Below are 14384 nucleotides of genomic sequence, written 5' to 3'. Positions count from 1 at the left end.
AAACATCAATTCTCATGCTCCTCCATGCTGCCTGACCTGTTGTGCTTTTCTAGCACCACACATTTCAACCACAGATGTAGCTGTCAGGAACACTAGACTGCTCACTGATTTCCCACAACTGGCAGGATGAGCATACCACTGCCCTAACTGTCATCTCTGCACTTGCGCACTTAAAACAACAAGACAAGAATCTTACCTTGCCTGTCGTCCTTGCATTGATCACTGAAGGTGTCCTGTCGGAATCCACTCCCCAGTCATGATGGCTGCAGAGTCGTCTCCCAGAATTCCTCTCAGTGACGTCTCTGCCACCCTCTAAGACGGATTTAGGAAAACAAGTTAAGCCAGTGAATTTTGTTAAAGTGGTAAAGGAAAGCAGTTTGGAGGCTAAAAGGTTGCACCAGAATGTACAGCCTGGTCTATTGTTGGTTGAGAAGAAAGTGCCAGATCTTCTTAAACCATTTGCTTGCAAAGGTAAGATTTACTTGCATAAGCCAAGCACAGCAGGTAAAGGAATTACAATATTAGGGCATATGGGATCAATCTTTGACATTGAGAGATGAGGAGACATGTAACTCAGAAAGACTATTGCCTGAAAATGTGCCAGTGTGTGGAATTCATGATGAGATGAGATGGGCTCCATTATATAGTGTGAGGTTGGAATGTCCACTGAACAGTGGAGAAATGGTGGTGGGAGGACAGGAGAAACTCTCAGCTCCAGGAATACAACTTGTCCTTAGTAATGATATAGCTGGATCACAGATAGGAGTGCTGCCCACTGTGGTTAAAAAGTCAGTGGGAAATCAGGCAACTGAGGTATTACAGGAAGTATATCCTGGGACCTTTCCTGATTGTGTAGTAACATTGTCATAAAGACACCTATTGAAACAGGGGGGAATTCAAAGCATACAGATAAGGCAGTCGAAGTAGAATTATCAGAGGCCATGTTTGGGGTGAGATTGGGGAGAGTGAGGGAGTGCGAGACAGAGAAAGAGAGAAAGACAGGAAGAGAGAGGGACAAAGAGAAGCAGAGAGTTACAGGCAGAGAGTGAGGGGGGGGGGGAGAGGCTGGAGAGAGAGGCAGGGAAAGTGGGAGATACAGAAAGAGATGGACAGAAAGGGGGGTGGAGACAAAGAGATAGTGAGAGAGCTTGGGAGTGTGAGGGAGAGTGAGGGAGAGAGGGTGAGAGTGAGAGAGAGAGGGAGAGAGAGAAAGGGAGAGAGAGGGAGAAAGAGGGAGAGTGGGAGAGAGTGGAAGAGAGAGGGAGAAAGTGGGAGCAAGAGGGAGAGTGAGGGAGAGAGAGGGAGAGTGAGAGAGAGAGGGAGAAAGAGTAAGAGACAGAGAGAAGGACAGGGCAGGGAGAGGAAGAAATAGATGGAGAGAGAAATGGAGAGACAGAGGGTTAGAAAGAATGGGAAAGTGAAGCCAGGAGAGATATGGAGAGAGAGGGAGGAAGAGATAGGGAGAGAGTGAGAGCAATACAAGGACAGAGAGGGAGAGTGGAAAAAAGGAGAGAGAGAGACAGAGAGAAAGAGAGGGAGTGAAAAGGGTACAGGGAAAGAGGTGTGAAAGATATAGATAGAGAATGGGACAGTGAGGGAAGGTGAGAGAGATAGAGCTGAAAATGTGTTGCTGGAAAAGCGCAGCAGGTCAGGCAGCATCCAAGGAGCAGGAGAATCGACGTTTCGGGCATGAGCCCTTCTTCAGGAATCTTCTTCCTGAAGAAGGGCTCATGCCCGAAACGTCGATTCTCCGGCTCCTTGGATGCTGCCTGACCTGCTGCGCTTTTCCAGCAACACATTTTCAGCTCTGATCTCCAGCATCTGCAGTCCTCACTTTCTCCTCCTGAGAGAGATAGAAAGGTTCCAGGTCTTTCTCCCGAGTGCTCCCTTGTGTTTAAAGTGATGCAATGCCACCCTCTGCTGGCCTAATCATGTATTGCACAGGGATGCTGAGTAGCTCAAATTTGAAATTGGAGAACTCAACGTTGAGTCCTCCGGGCTGTAGGCTGCCCAGGCAGAAGATGAGGCGATGTTTCTCCAGTAGGATTGGAGGAAGCCAAGGATGATCATGATGGAAAGGGAGTAGGAAGGGGAATTGAAATGGGCAGTGACTGGGAGGTCTGGTTGGCCCCTGCGGGCCCGGCTGAGATGCTCTGTGGACTATTCCCTCAGTTTACCATTGGTCTCCTGGATGTAGAGAAGACCACATTGGGAGCACCTGATGCAGTAAACTAGGTTGGATGGGAGGCAGGTGAACCTCTGGTCTGGTTGGCACCTGCGGGCCCGGCTGAGATGCTCTGTGGACTATTCCCTCAGTTTACCATTGGTCTCCTGGATGTAGAGAAGACCACATTGGGAGCACCTGATGCAGTAAACTAGGTTGGTGGGCGGCACGGTGGCACAGTGGTTAGCACTGCTGCCTCGCAGCGCCAGAGACCCGGGTTCAATTCCCGACTCAGGCGACTGACTGTGTGGAGTTTGCACGTTCTCCCCGTGTCTGCGTGGGTTTCCTCCGGGTGCTCCGGTTTCCTCCCACAGTCCAAAGATGTGCAGGTTAGGTGAATTGGCCATGCTAAATTGCCCGTAGTGTTAGGTTAAAGGGGTAAATGTAGGGGTATGGGTGGGTTGCGCTTCGGCGGGTCGGTGTGGACTTGTTGGGCCGAAGGGCCTGTTTCCACACTGTAAGTAATCTAATCTAATCTGTAAGTAATCTAATCTAATCTCTGTCTCATCTGGAAGGACTGTTTGGGGCCTGAAATGAAGGTGAGGGGAATGCTGTACTGGCAGATTTTGCATGTTTTCTGGTTGCAGGGGAAGGTACCTGAGGGTTTCGGGGTGTTGTTGGGGAAAGTGGCACAGACCAAGGATTCTCAAAAGAATTCTTGGGCCTTATGGAAGACAGGGATGGGGAGGGGAAGATGTTCTTGGTGGTTGGGTTTAATTGGATTTGGCGGAAGTGTTTAAAGATGATGCATTGGATGCGGAGACTGGTGGGATTGTAGGACAAGGGGTCTGTGTCTTTATTGCGTTGGGAGGAGGAGTTTAGAGCAGTGGAACGGGAAATGGAGGTGGTACAGTGGAGGGCTATCTGGATGACAGAGGAAGGAAAAGCACGTAGTTCAAAATAGATGGACACCTGGGATCCTTGAGAGTGGAATCTCTCCTCATCCGAGCAGGTACAACGGAGTCAGAGGAATTGGGAGAATGGGATGAAGTTCTTGCAGGATACTGGAAGGGAGGAGGTGTAGTCCAGGTAGTTATGGGTGTCCGCAGGCTTTAACTCCCTGGGCCAGATAGGATTTATCCTGGGATTCTCTGGGAAGCCAGGGAGGAGATTGGAGAGCCTTTGGCTTTGATCTTTATGTCGTCATTGTCTACAGGAATAGTGCCAGAAGACTGGAGGATAGCAAATGTTGTCCCCTTGTTCAAGAAGGGGAGCAGAGACAACCCTGGAAATTATAGACCTGTGAGCCTTACTTCGGTTGTGTTAAAGAAAGGTTATAGGAGATAGGTTTTATAATCATCTAGAAAGGAATAAGTTGACTAGTGATAGTCAACACAGTTTTGTTGAGGGTAGGTCATGTCTCACAAACCTCATTGAGTTCTTTGAGAAGGTGACCAAACAGGTGGATGAGGGTAAAACAGTTGATGTGGTGTTTATGGATTTCAGAAAGGTATTTGATAAGGATCCCCATGGTAGGCTATTGCACAAAATATGGAGTTTCGGGATTGAAGGTGATTTAGAAATTGGCTAGCTGAAAGAAGGCAGAGGGTGGTGGTCGATGGGAAATATTCATCCTGGAGCTCAATTACCAGTGGCGTACCACAAGGATCTGTTTTGGGGCCACTGCTGTTTGTCATTTTTATAAATGAACTGGATGAGGGCATAGAAGGATGGGTTAGTAAATTTACGGATTACAATAAGGTCAGTGGAGTTCTGGATAACGCTGAAGGATGTTGCAGGTTACAGAGCGACATAGATATGCTGCAGAGCTGGGCTGAAAGGTGGCAAATGGAGTTTAATGTGGAAACGTTTGAGGTGATTCACTTTGGAAGGAGTAACAGGAAAAAAGAATACTGGGCTAAGGGTCAGATTCTTGGTAGTGTAGATGAACAGAGAGATCTCGCTGTCCATGTGTATAGATCCCTGAAAGTTGCCACCCAGGTAGATAGCGTTGTTAAGAAGGCACACGGTGTGTTAGCTTTTATTGGTAGAGGGATTGGTAGAGGTCATGCTGCAACTGTACAAAACTCTGTTGCAACCACACTTGGAGTATTGCGTACAGTTCAAGTCACCACATTATAAGAAGGATGTGGAAGCTTTGGAAAGGGTTAGAGGAGATTTACTAGGATGTTGCCTGGTATGGAGTGAAGGTCTTATGAAGAAGGGCTGAGGGACTTGAGGCTGTTTTCATTAGAAAGAAGAAGGTTGAGAGGTGACTTAATAGACATAAAAGGTGAACAGAGGATTAAAAAGGGTGGACAGTGAGAGCCTTTTTCCTCAGATGGTGATGACGAGTATGAGGGGAGAGAGCTTTAAATCGAGAGGGAATAGATATAGGACAGATGCCAGAGGTAGTTTGTTTACTCAGAGAGAAGTAGGGACATGGAATGCACTGCCTGCAACAGTAGTAAACTCGCCAACTTTAAGGGCATTTAAATGGTCATTGGATAAACATATGGATGAAAACGGAATAGTGTAGGTTAGATGGGCTTCGGATAAAGGGCCAAAGGGCCTGTACTGCACTGTAATGTTCTGTATTCTATGTATGTAGTACATGTCCATCTTGAGACTGTCACCAGATCTGGAAATGGAGAGGTCAAGAAAAGGGAGGGTGGTGTCCGAGATGGACCAAGTGATTTTGAGGGTGGGGTAGAAGTTGTGGGTGAAGTCAATGAATTGCTCCAGTTCAGCTTGGCTGCAGGAGGCTGCACCGATGCAATCATCGATGTAAAGGCAGAAGAGTTGGGGCACAGTGCGCCTGTAGGGACTGAAGAGGCACTGTTCGATATAGCCAACAATGCGGCAGGTGTAGCTGGGGCCCATCCGGATGCCCATGGCCAGCCCCTGGATTTGGAGGAAATGGGAGGAGTTAAAGGAAAAGTTATTGAGGGTGAAGACCAGTTCGGTGAGGCAGAGGAGGGTTTTAGTGGAGGGGGACCAGATGGGTCTGTTGGAGAGGAAAAAGCAGAGGGCTTGGAGGCCATTCTTGTGGGGTATGGACGTGTAAAAGGCTGGGGGTCAGGAATGTGAAGTTGCTGAAGAGATGGAGGATGTGGTTAGTATCGCAGGTGTAGGTGGGGAATGCCTGAACGAAGGGGGAGAGGATAGAGTCAAGGTAGGACGAGATACATTTGGTGGGGCAGGAGCATGCCGACTCGATGGGTCACCCAGGGTAATTGGGCTTGTGGATCTTGGGAAGGCGGTAGAATCGGGCAGTACGGCACTGGAGGAGATCACCAGAGGCAATGAGGGCACGGACAGCGCGTTCGACTTTGGTCTGATGAGTCACTGGCAAGGGGGAGGTAGGACATGGTGACAGAGAGTTGGCGTTCAGCCTCTGAGGTCTGTTCTCCAGACTACTACTGCCCCGCCTTTTTCAGTGAGTTTGATGGTGAACCAGGGGTTGTTGCTGAGCAAGTGGAGAGCTGCACATTTGGAGGGGCTGAGGTTGGAGTGGGTGAAGGGGATGAAGAAATTGAGGCTGCCGCTGTTATGTTGGCAGTCTGTAATGAAGAGGTCTAGACTGGGTACAAGGCCTTCAGGTGGTGACCAACTGGAGGATAAAGATTGGAGGCGGGAGAAGGGGTTGTCCGAGGGAGGTTGGGAGTATTTGTCAAAGAAGAAGGCACGGAGCATGAGTTGGGGGAAGAAGACCTCCACTGCGTGGTAGATCTTCAATTCGCTGAGGTGGGAGCAGAGGAGTATGAATATGAGCCCTTTCCTGAGGACAGACCGTTCAGCCTCAGAGAGTTCGCAGTCAAGGAGGGGGAGGGGAATAGTGATTTTGTGGCAAGACTCGGGGTTGGGGTTTTTGGGGGGGTTCCGGGGTGGCTGATGGGGGAGAGGGGGGAGGATGATGGTATATGGTGGGTGAGGTTTGGATGGGGTGTTGTGGGGGAATGGATGTGGGAGAGAAAGGAGATTGCAGGGGGTGGACTGGAGAGTGGGTTAGGGGCCTGGGAAGGGGTGGAGGGGGAATAAGGTGAAGACGGAGAGGTGGAGGGGTGAGGTGCATTGTGGGAGTGGATAGGTGAGGAGGGAGAGCTGGTGTGCTGGTTGGCTGCAGGTCAGCAGTAGGATCCAGGGCTGACCCTGGGAAATGTAATCCAAGACATGCTTGCAGTAGCAAGAGCTCAGAGAGTGAGTAGCTCACAGCAGCAACAACATAGGTAGACACAATCAATGCCGGTGTGGAGAAATTTGCAATTTCGCTGAAGCTTCCTCAGAGTGAAACATGCTCATGTTCAGAAATCTAAGTGTTCCCTCTGCAATGTGGAAATGATTTATCTTTGAGCAGTTGTCCTGACATTATATACATTAAATGATGTTAATGGTTGTCAAAACTTCTGATCTTCTTATACTATTGACACGGTTTGTGACATCAGCAACATACAAAACATCTTCATTTTGTGAAATTTGCCTTTCGCTCAATTAATTTGGTCACAAAACAAAAGCATACTTTCACTAATATGTGATACTTCAAATGACCCAAGATGGAGTCTGAGACCTAAGAATGCTCAGGTCACATGCTAAAATACAGTGATAATGTTATGAGCAAGTCTGTTGAAGACATCCTTTACCTCATATTATTAGACTGACATACTATACTAGCTATAAGACATAATATTATAAACAGATTTGCAAAACAGTGTCAGAGGGAAGAGGCTTATGATTAGCATAAACACTAGCTATTGGCCTTTGTCAGAGCTGTAAATTCTAATGTAAATTCTATGCGAATTTGATGTAATGCTATTTAAGTTTAAACATTTTAACATTTGTTTTAGAAACACTGATATATATGCATGATTCCTACAACTGAAAAATCAAATGCTACACAAGGTGTATACAGGCCAAAATTAATGATTTATTTACAAATTAATGCAATAACATATCAATGTGACAACATAATAAATAACAAAATGTAATGTTGTCATGCATAAAACGAAGCAAGTCTTTAGTATGCGAATGCCTTTTCCTTCAACAGAAGTCAGTCTGCCACAATCTTTCAAAGTAAACAGGCAGGAGGCTGGAAGAACACAGCAAGCTGAGCAGCATTGGAAGGTAGAGGAGTCGATGTTTCGGGTGAAACCCTTCTTCAGGACTTGGGGGCGGAGGGGGGAGCTGCAGATAAAGGGGTTGGCGGGGACAGGATGGTGAGGTGGGGATAGGTGGAGGGTATGACCTGGTTGGTCACTCGGAGGAGTCAAGACTACATATTCTTTTTAAATATGATGATCAATCAAGAACAATGCTATTGAGGCGTGTCAAAGGTCAGGTTCTCTTGGTCAGGTGTCTCTAAGGTGAAAACATAAAACTCCAGGGAAGTAGTGGACCTTTATGATAATTATACACCTTGGAGGTCTTGTGGTGCAGTGGGAAGCATTCCTGAGCCTGAAGCTCGAGGTTAAAGTCCTACTTTGGAACTTGATGATTGCTGAAGGTGCACTCATGGTATGGTGAAACAGATTGATTATCAATCTGCAAATCCTTCCATCTATCATTGGCAAGTGGTAAGAGTAAAGGACATATGGTCAGCCAGAGATGGTAGAAGGTTACAGGGCACCACTGCGGTATCTTGTCAACCATAATCAGGACCCAACAAATAGAAATCCATTATTGCCAACACCCACATAGGGCGTCGTACTTAAAGAGAGTGAAAATGCCTGTTGTACAATGCTACAGAGTAACTGACAGCAAAGTTATCTGAATACTTCTTTGATCTGCTTCAATGTGCACTTTATTTTAACCTCTGTTTAATGTTTTTAAGTACAAATTGTGATGTATGTTTTGGAAATAAGTGCTATCCCTTTAAGAGTGCAGATCAGGTGACTCGGAGCAGGGAGCTTGGGAGCCAGTCTCAGTCCGACTGTGTAGCTGTAAAGACACATAATTCAAGTTTCTACAAGCCTATCGCATGGTCTTTAGCAACTTATAATTAGACCCAAACATAATAATGGACAATGAGACTGAGTCACAACAGCACAGTGACTCAGTGCTTAGCACTACTGCCTCACAGCACCAGGGATGCAGGTTCAATTCCAGCTTTGGGCAACTGTGTGGAGTTTGCACGTTCTTCCCACGCCTGCATGTTTTTCTGCTGGATGTTCCAGTTTCCTCCCACAGTCCAAAGACATGCAGGTTAGGTGAATTGGCCATGGGAAATGCAAGGGATGGTGTTGGGGGCCATATTTAAGTGGGATGTTCTTCAGAGGGTGGGTGAATGGTCTCTTTTCACATTTAGGGATTCTATGATTCTATGAACTGTATGACTGAAATATACCACCTTTTTCGGAAGAAAGGAAGGAGATCAAACGTTGCCCATGCTTTGAAAATGGCACGAGATTGAGGAGGTCGTGTGGTAGAGTTGCTGGAAAACAGATCAAAATGTCATCAGAAGTGATCATGAGAGAACTTGGGCTGCAGTCGATGCTGGGGAAGCATAGCACTCGCTAGCGAGCAGGACGAGAGTGGTGGTCGTGCGGGGACTCGGGCTATCACCAACGGCTGAAGAGGGGAATGCTTATCTGGAAGCTTAATGAAAGTTTTTCAGAAAGCATTCTCCAAGGGGACTTGGCTGCATGTGACAACTGACTACTTAGACTTAAAATGGTAGGCAAACAAAACAGTGGGCCAATTCGGAGCAATAGGACCTTGTAACATAGAGACAGAAAATTTGATTGTTTACACCGAGTATTTCAGTTCACATTTGAAGGCTGAAGACTGAGGAGCTGAAGACTTAATGGCAATAGTTTTCTTGAGCACCATTGAGAGGAAGACCTTCATGAATCGAAGGAATCTGGTGCAACCAGAGAAACCTGCAAAGAAGACAGAACAAGACCAACGCAAAGTATTGGGGAATTATTTTACATGAAAGCCACTGATGATCTCAGAATGTTTCCATTTCTATAAATGGATATAAAATGCAGGAGAATACTTCACCCAAGTGTTGGCTAAATAAACAAATCAGTGAAACACTGGAATTCAGAGGGTTCCTCCTCGATGCTTTGTGGGACTGTTGGGTTTGTGGTCTCCAATATGAATCCATTCAATGGAAGCTATTCACAAGGAGAGACCCCGATTTCAAGGCCACTTTGGAAATTGTTATCCCAATGGAGGTGGCCACCAGCGAAAAAACACAGTTGGGTATCAATGCCCAGCTGCATAAAGAAGCAAAGTTCAACAGAGTGCAGTAGCAACCCTAGCATGCTGCTGATATGACAAGAGCTGTCGTAAGGAGTCAGCGTGTTGGACTCAAGAGGTTCATCGCTGCAGAGGTAAGTGAGTGGGCCATATTGCCTGAAATTGGCAAATAAACTCAAGCAAGAGAAGGTGTCTCAAAAGGACCTACAGACCATAAGACTTAGGGACAGAAATTAGGCCATTCAGCCCATCGAGTCTGCTCCATCATTCTACCATGGCTGCTAAGTTTTCAACCCCCATTCTCCCACTTTCTCCCTGTAACCTTTGATCCCCTTGACAATCAAGAACCTTTCAATCTCTGTCTTAAATAAATTAAATTCAGAGGACCCAATCTTTGTGTGCAGAACAACACCCACTCCCACCCATTGCGGACTTGTTCAGTAGACTGGCTGGGAGAAAGAAATTCTCAAAACAGGATCTGTTGCCGGCCTAATTGCAGATGGGGGTCAGAAAGGAGACCCAGCCTTTGCTGATACTGATAGATAGTGACACACAGGGGACTGTTCCACTACAAGGATCAATGAGGATTCTGGGTAAACCAAGATGGAGGATGGAAAAGAAATTGTGGCTGTAAGAGCTGCTCCTTTTTTGAGGTAATTTAGGTGTTGGAAGTGATTTCCTCGAATTTCAGGAGCAGCAATTACTGCTTTATATGCTTTTGCATTGTTTTGGAACTTTGGAGAAACAACAGTCAAAACAACAGCATTTTTAAAAGGGAGAAGGACAGATAATAGGCAGCACATGGTCAGTGAAGGAGAGAGCGGAAGAAACCCACGCTGCTAACTGACACAGCAGTGAATCTGCACAATTACTGCCTTTGCTGTTTGAGTTCATGTACCTCTGGACATTGGAATGCGTCTAGGAAAAATTAACAAACAGCAAAATTCACAGCTGACCTTAGAGGAACCGGTGTGTGAGAGCTCAGAGTACAGGAACAGATAAGTGCATAGTTTTTAAGTGCAGCCTTGCTGCAAATCTACAATAGTGAGTAGAGTGGGTTCTTTCTTGATTATATGTTTTATTGAGATCTGTCTCTTGATTAAATTTTAACAACATAAACCATAAATACTAAGTTAATCTGCAGCTGTGTTTTTTTAGAGCAAAAAGACGGTGCTATTTTCTGGGTCTGTAGACTGTGAAGGAACAAAGATGGCCTTCAGTGGAATGATGTGCTCTTCCCTTCGGATGTGGAAGTTTAGGGACAGTTTCCATGTTACTGATGATTATGTCTGCAATCAAAGTGTCTTTGATTGAAAATCCTATCAGATCACATAGATCAGTTAGAACGACAGTTTTGAAGCAATGAGGAATTTACAAGAGCAAGGGGATGTGATGGATGGCAGTTATAGAAAGGGAGAAAAGCTGCAGATATAGTCAGATAGATGGGTTAAACCCAGGAAAGATAGGAGGAGTAGGTAGGTAGTGCAGGAGTCTTCTGTAGCTATCCCCATCTCAAACAAGTATACTATTTTATGGAAAATGTAAGGGGTGATGGATTCTCAGGGGAATATTGCATGAACAGCCAAATTCCTGGTATTGAGACTGGCTCTAATGCAATGTGGGGTATATCGGGTTCCAAGCGATCGATTGTGATAGGTGACTGTCTAGTCAGAGACATAGACAGATGTTTCTGCAGTCAACAGTGAAAAGTCAGAATGGCATGTTGCCTCCCTGGTGCCAGGATCAAGGATATCTCAGGGTGCAGAATGTTCTCAAAGGGGAGAGAGACCTGCAGGGGATCTTTGTATACATTAGAACTAATGACATAGGAATGGAAAAGGATGAGATTCTGAAGGGAGAATGTAGAAAGTCAGGTTGAAAATTAAAAAGGAGGCCCTCGTGGGTAGTAATATCTGGATACTCCTGGTGCTACAAGCGAGTGAAGGGAAGAATAGGAGGATATAGCAGAGGAATGCATGGGAGATGGATTCTCATTTTTGTGTCATTGGAATCTCTTCTGGGGTAGAAGTGACCTGTACAAGAAGGACAGATTACACCTGAATTGGAAGAGGACTAATATACTGGCAGGGAGATTAGCTAGAGCTGCTCGGGAGGATTTAAACTAGTAAGGTGGGGGGGAGGTGGGGAGACCCAGGGAGATAGTGAGGAAAGAGATCAATCTGAGATTGGTACAGTTGAGCAAAGGAGTGAGTCAAACAGTCAGGGCAGGCAGGGACATAGCAGAGAACAAGGTAGGACTTATGAATTAAACTGCGTTTACTTTATTGCAAGAGGCTTAACAGAGAAGGCAGATAAACTCGGCATAGTTTACAATTACAGAAATGTGGCTCAGGAGTTGGCAGGACTGGCAGCTTAATGTTCCAGGATACAAATGCTACAGGAAGGATAGAAAAGGAGGCAAGAGAGGAGGGGGGTATGTCATTTTTGATAAGGGATAGCATTACAGCTGTACTGAGGGAGGATATTTCCATAAATACATCCAGGGAAGTTATTTGGGTGGAACTGAGAAATAAGAAAGGGATGATCACCTTATTGGGATTGTATTATAGACCCCCCCAAATAGTCAGAGGGAAATTGAGAAACAAATTTGTAAGGAGATTATAGTTATCTGTAAAATAACATGGTGGTTATGGTAGGGTATTTTAACTTTCCAAACATAGACAGGGACTGCCATATTGTTAAGTGTGTACAAGAACATTTTCTGATTCAGTATGTGATGTACCTACTAGAGAAGGTGCAAAACTTGACCTCCTCATGGGAAATAAGGCAGGGCAGGTGACTGAGGTGTCAGTGGGGGAGCACTTTGGGGCCAGTGACCATAATGCTATTAGATTTTAAATAATGATGGAAAAGGATAGACCAGATCTAAAAGGTGAAGTTCTAAATTGGAGGAAGGCCAATTTTGACAGTATTAGGCAAGAACTTTCAAAAGCTGATTGGGGGCAGATGTTCGCGCATAAAGGAACAGCTGGAAAATGGGAAGCCTTCTGAAATGAGATGACGAGAGTCCAGAGATAATATTTTCCCGTGAGGTTGAAAGGAAAGGCTGGTAGGTATAGGGAATGCTGGATGACTAAAGAAATTGAGGGTTTGGTTAAGAAAAAGAAGGAAGTAAATATAGACAGGATAGATCGAGCGAATCCTTAGAAGAGTATAAAGAAAGTAGGAGTATACTTAAGAGGGAAATTAGGACAAAAAGGGGACATGAGATAGCTTTGGTAAATAGGGTTAAGGATAATCCAAAGGGTTTTTATGTATACATTAAGGACAAAAGGGTAACTAGAAAGAGAATAGAACCCCTCAAAGATCAGCAAGTCAAGCCTATATGTGGAGTCGCAGGAGATGGGGCAGGTACTAAACCAGTATTTTGCATCAGTATTTACTGTGGAAAAAGACATGGAAGATATAGAATGTGGGGAAATAGATGGTGACATCTTGAAAAATGGAGAAAGTGAGGACTGCAGATGCTGGAGATCAGAGCTTAAAAATGTGTTGCCATTATCGCTTATGCCTGAAACGTCGATTCTCCTGTTCCTTTGATGCTGCCTGACATCTTGAAAATGTCCATTTTACAGAGGAGGAAGTGCTCTGAAACGCATAAAAGTGGATAAATCCCCAGGACCTGGTCAGGTGTACCCTAGAACTCTGTGGGAAGCTAGGGAAGTTGAGTGATAGGCCACTTGCTGAGATATTTGTATCATTGATAGTCACAGGTGAGGTGCCAGATGACTGGAGGTTGGCTAACATGGTACCACTGTTTACGAAAGGTGGTAAGGATAAGCCAGGGAACTATAGACCGGTGAGCCTGATATCGGTGGTAGGCAAGTTGTTGGAGGGAATCCTGAGGGACGTGATTTACACGTATTTGGAAAGGCAAGAACTGATTAGGGATAGTCAACATGGGAAATCATGTCTTATGAACTTGATTGAGTTTTTTGAGGAAGTAACAAAGAGGATTGATGAAGACAGAGTGGTGGATGTGATCTATTTGGACTTCAATAAGGCGTTTGACAAGGTTCCCCATGGGAGACTGTAGAGCAATGTTAGATCTCATGGAATACAGGGATAACTAGCTATTTGGATGCAGACCTGGCTCAAAGGTAGAAGACAGAGGTTGACGGTGGAGGGGCATGGATAGGGTAAATGGACAAAGTCTTTTCCCTGGGGTGGGGGAGTCCAGAACTAGAGGGCATAGGGTTAGGGTGAGAGGGGAAAGATTTAAAAGGGATGTAAGGGGTACCTTTTTCACACATGGAGTGGTGTGTGTATGGAATGAGCTGCCAGAGGAAGTGGTGGAGGCTAGTACAATTGCAACATTTAAAAGGCATCTGGATGGGTATATGAATAGGAAGGGTTTAGAGGGATATGTGCCAAATGCTGTTAATGGGACTAGATTGGGTTGGGATATCTGGTCAGCATGGACAAGATGGACCGAAGGGTCTGTTTCCATGCTGTGAATCTCTATGACTGTATGACTAAGTGACTGCCTTTTGGCATCACATCAGTGCCGGCTCTGTTCCAGAGGACCATGAACCAAATCTTCAGTGGATTGACAGGTATCTGGTGTTACGAGAAAGTGAGGACTGCAGATGCTGGAGACCAGAGTAGAAAAGTGTGGTGCTGGAAAAGCGCAGCAGGCCAGGCAGCATCCGAGGATCAGGAGAACCGACGTTTCGGGCATTCCTGAAGGGCTTAAAAAAAAAGACATGACCCTCTCTCCCTCGTAGCCCTACACACGGATGAAAAAAACCACCACTTCGACTGGGACAACACATCTATCCTGGAACAGGCTAAGCAAAGACATGCCAGAGAATTCCTAGAGGCCTGGCACTCCAACCACAACGCCATAAACATCACATAGATCTAGATGCCATCTATCAACCCCTCAGAAAACGAACAGGAAATGACAACACCACAAACCCCAGGAACCCCATCCAGGAGAAAGATATAAATAGAAAGCAGGAGACAACACCTTCGCTTCACTTGGAGGTCACCACTG

At 45.7% G+C, this 14384-nt stretch overlaps 1 protein-coding gene across 2 annotated transcripts in view; it reads right to left on the bottom strand.

Moving 5' to 3' along the window:
* Positions 1–202: 202 nt before the first annotated feature.
* The window catches only part of LOC122556815 (hepatitis A virus cellular receptor 2 homolog), a 47169-nt gene continuing 32987 nt past the window's right edge, over positions 203–14384 (bottom strand). Inside the window, exon 8 of one of the 2 annotated variants that reach the window (XM_087995546.1) lies at positions 203–312. The gene's annotated coding sequence lies outside the window, so the exon portion shown is untranslated. Of the gene's footprint in view, positions 313–7074; positions 8592–14384 lie in introns of those variants that run through there. The other variant, XM_043704020.2, reaches the window with a different exon arrangement.

The sequence above is a fragment of the Chiloscyllium plagiosum genome, unplaced genomic scaffold, assembly GCF_037043375.1.
Source record: "Chiloscyllium plagiosum isolate Xiang-an unplaced genomic scaffold, Cpla_swu_hap1 HiC_scaffold_16, whole genome shotgun sequence".
Taxonomy (NCBI): domain Eukaryota; kingdom Metazoa; phylum Chordata; class Chondrichthyes; order Orectolobiformes; family Hemiscylliidae; genus Chiloscyllium; species Chiloscyllium plagiosum.
Note: the sequence above shows the minus strand (reverse complement) of the source record. Positions and strands in the feature narration are given on the sequence as shown.